Genomic DNA, 4,559 nt, shown 5'->3' with positions numbered 1-4,559 from the left:
AAACTAATCCATCCACTCATAGAACGTTGTCAGGTTCACCACCTCCTGTCACAGGAAAAGAATTTGGGGGACGGGTCAAAAGAAGCATGAGAGGGTTTTATTAGCCAGAAATTAAAAGGTACACACTCAAGGAAGTACATTGTGGGTATGCAAGAGAGAGGGGCACATTATTTCCTGGAATGGGGAACATTCTGGCTTCTCCTGAGGGGTGGAAAAGCCAGGAAAAGTATCCCCCTCCCCCGCAGAAAGGTACTGGCCCATATTACAGGTATGAACCCATTTTTTAAAGATGGGTAATTTGAGCATTCTTTAAATGTTCTCAACCTGTTGCTTTATCCTAGAATCAGCTTCTTGCTCCTTACTGTGCCGAGTATGGCAGTTCAAAGACTTTGAGTATTCCTGAGGCGTGTTGGGTGAGATGGGTCTGGAAAGAAAGCAGCCTACATTTAACCAAGGGGATGTTGATGGGGTTGCCTTGGGTGACTTTGGGTAGCGGAAGTTGCTATCTTCATCAAAGTACAATGCTTTGGATAGAATTTCCTTGTTCTCTTTCTGCCTACTTTTATTTCTTCTGTCCTGCCTCTGGAGCAGGGCTTCATGTCATTCGGCCAGTCGTGCAAGGCCCTGTGCACAGATAGAATCCAGCAGTGCTTCAAGGCTTTACTGTTGCTGCCTTGGAATTCTGGATAAAATTTTTAAAGGGGCCCCTTCATCTAGCAAGGAGCCATAAATCATGTCATTTAATGGTTAGCACCTATCTCAAAGGGTTGTCGTAGTAACATTTTGGGAATATTTTTATTGTTTGACTCACTCTTCATCAGACTGGATCCAGTCCCTATAACTGTGCTGAAAATAATTGAGTGGCTACAACTGCTTTTTTATTTCAGTAACTTAAGGGAAAAACTGCCATGGGGGGAAAAGATCCTTCCTCTTCCATACCTCAGACTGAGTCTACATGGTCCCTTCTCTGTGAAGCCTCTGCTCTCTTGTCCCACTTTCCCATTCTCTAAGGGTGGTTTTGTTCATTTCTTCCATACAGAGGATTGAACTCACGGTCTTGTACATGCCATGTAAATATGTGACTACTGAATTACATCCCCAGCCATTTTATTTTATTTTGCATTTTATTTTGAGACAAGTTTCAGTGGGCTGGGCTTAAACTCAAGATCCTCCTGCCTCAGCCTCTGGAGTAGCTAGGATTACAATCATGTGCCGTTGTGCCCTGCTTCCTGTAAGTTTTTATAGGGCCCTAGAATTTAGATCTTTGATTCCATAATATTTTGAGTAAGGGAATGGGGCAGGGGGTATTGTTTCCATTAGTGTGGGACACCACTCGGTGGTGTGGGAAGCTGAAGAGATGAAAGTATTCAGTTTTCTCACAAAACTAAAAAGTCTTCAAGGGACCCGATTAGGACATTAAAATCTTCCAATTTAACAGCAAAGTGCTAAGGGGCAATGCAGAGAGAGCCCAGGGAGCCTTCCTTCAGGCTCTCACATGTCCCACAACCTCCTGGTCACACGGTGCAGTCCACCCACCCTCCTAAACATCTGTCCTGCTCGGCCACTCCTCCCTTTAGTCCCTGGGTCTGCAGTGCTCCAACCCAGAGCACAGCTACACCCTCCCAATGGCATCCTCTTATGACCTTCTCTGCAGGTTCACTTTGTTGCTGTTGGATTATTAAAAATCAGCTTTGTGGAGATACATTTAACATGCTATCCAACTCACCCACTGAAAAGGCACAATTCATAGACACTTTTTGAAAGAAGACATACAAGTGGCCAATGAGTATATGAAAGAAAGCTCCACATCTTCAGCCATCTCACCCCAGTCAGCATGGCTATCGTCAAGAATACAGACAACAATCAGTGCTGTAGAGGATGTGGAGGAAAGGGAACACTTTTACAGTGTTGGAGGGGAATTAATTAGTATAGTCGCTATGGGAATCGATATGGAAGTTCCTCAAAAAACTAAAAAGAGAGCAACCATCGGATCTAGCTATGCCATTCCTCGATATATTTCTTAAGTCATTAAAATAGCCGTGCTATGGAGACACCTGTACACCCATGTTTATTGCAGCCTAATTCACAAAAGCTAAGCTAGATGTCCAACAGATGAATGAATAAAGAAAACACGGTATCTATACACTGTGACAGTTAAGCTTCATTGTCAACTCAACGATATTAAGAGATTCGAGGAGAGATGAACACTGGTCAGAGGTGAGGTCCAGATGGAAGGAAGTCTTTGAGGGTGCACCTTCAGGGTGTGCATTTCTCCACCGTGTTCTTCCTTCATTTACTATGCTTCCCTGCCACCATGAGCGCCTTTGCCCCTCTATATGCCATCATGATGGATGTTCCTGCCTTAGAGCCAGCCAACCATGGACTGAATCCTCTGAAACTGTGAGCAAAAGTAAATCCCTCTTCCTTTTAGTTGTGTATGCGGAGTAATAAGTCCCAGCAGTGAAAAGGCGACCAATACATCACAATGCAATATTGTTCAGCTGTACAGAACAACATGGTGTCGTTTGCACTTAAATGGATGTCTTCTTCTGGGTTAAGTAAAATAAGTCAGACTCAGAAAATCAAGTATCACATGGTTTCTCTCATATGAGGGAAGCAGGAGGAAAGAAGAGACAACACATGAAAGTGGAAGGAAGACTATTAGGAAAGAGGAAGGGGATCAGAGGGAGAGGGGGAGGAAAAGGGAGGTAATGGGATTGGATGACCGAAGTATGGTGTATATGCACATATGAATATGTCAAAATAACGCTCACTAGTCTGTATAACTACAATGATAAATGATAAAATGCACAACTCTGTCTTTTGGTATACTACATTAATTTTTAATGTCTCAATGAATGTATATGACATAAAATTTGCCATTTTAGCCACTTTTCATTGTGCAGTTCAGTGGCCATAATTACATTCCGCACGTGCAACCATCACCACTACTTCCAGAACCTTTGCATCCTCCCCAAAGTAAAGCAGTATTTATTATGCAATAACTCTCCGTCCCACTCCCTCCAGCTTTTCTGTGTGTACCCTCCAGCCTGCATTTTTTGGCTATGAATTTGCCTAGTCTCAGTGTTTCACGTAAGTGAACTCATACACGATTTGTCCTTTTTTGTCTGGCTTATTTCTTTTAGCATAGTGCCTTGAAGGTTCACTCACATCATGGTTTGTACCAAAAATTCGTTCTCAGCTACTGATGGACGCTTAGGTCGATTCCACCAATTGGTTACTGTGAACAGTGTTGCAGTAAAATGCCAATGTGCACCTAGCTGCTTGAGTGTCTGCTTTTGATCCCTGGGTAGGGCGGTATATACTTCCTGGACCCACTTCTGATGTCTCCAGTCCACTTGCACCCACACCCACAATAACCCTCCCCTTCCCCTTTCCTCCTCCTCCTCCACTGCCTTCTCTCTCTCTCCCCTCCCACTTCTCTTTCTTCTTCCCGGGAATGCTGGGAATCAAACTCTAGGCTTCAATCATTTGCTGGGCAAAAGCTTTACCCAGTCACATCACTCCTCTGCTTATACTTTGCCAAGGTTTGATAAAAATACCCACTAAGCCAAGCAATCTGGATAAAGATGGAAGTGTTCCACGAGGTCACCAGGGTCCTGAGCTTGCACCTGCCAGACTGTCCAAGTCACTTTGCCCTCTCTGGCCTCTCCCAGCCTGCTCAGCTGTCTCTCCATCCTTCTACTGAGCCGTGTTCCCCTTGGATTTCAACACGCTGGTCCCTTTTGCGAAAATCTTCCCCAAACACTTAACTTTTGCTCTTCTCGGCCAACTCTCCCCACCTTTCTCATCCGTCTTGCTGTACTATTTTCCCTAACATCCACCTTCCTGCCTGTTACTATTACCCCTGTGCCCCCCGCCCCCCGTCTTTCCCAAAGCTTTGGGTTCAGTGTCTGCCTTCCCTCCTGTAACAATGACTAATACTGGCTGAAGGCTTACTGTGTTCCAGGCCCTGTTTTATGCACATCCCCAGGTCAGTTTATTAACTCCTTGCAGGAAGCCTGTGGACCTTACAGAAAAGGATGCCTGGGCAGCAATCTCAGTGACAGCAACCAGCTGGCAACCAGAGGGCCCCAGACCCACAGCCCAGTGCTGCTGGTCCCCAGCCTTCAGACAGCGTGCTTCCTCGCTCGGGTGGCATCCCCAGCCCCTACCACAGATCAGGGCTTACGATGGTCTCCAAAACACCTCCAAACGGGATGACTCATTGAACAGAATAGAGAGGGCAAGAGGGACCTTAGTTTTGAACAAACTTTACCTTGTGGCTTCTGCGTGTTAAGCATCCTAACCTACCCGCCAGCCTCAGTTTCCCTCACCTAAGAAGTGCGCATTAATATCCCTGTCCCGGGGATATCGAGAAGGCTGGGCTTTACTTTAATGTGGATTTTAAAAATCACTGTACTTGGAGGACTGGGACCAAGACTCACATTTGGCATTTGTCACCCGGTCCTCAGACAGGGAAGGGACTGGGAACCCCAAGCGGTAGACCCGGGTCCTGTGGGAGTACTGTAGGGCCCCCAAGGTCTCCCGCCCCTCCA

The sequence above is a fragment of the Fukomys damarensis genome, unplaced genomic scaffold (genome assembly GCF_012274545.1).
Source record: "Fukomys damarensis isolate Sample0158 unplaced genomic scaffold, DMR_v1.0_HiC HiC_scaffold_24, whole genome shotgun sequence".
NCBI classification, from domain to species: domain Eukaryota; kingdom Metazoa; phylum Chordata; class Mammalia; order Rodentia; family Bathyergidae; genus Fukomys; species Fukomys damarensis.
The sequence above is the reverse complement of the archived record's forward strand: the minus strand, read 5'-3'. Positions refer to the sequence as shown.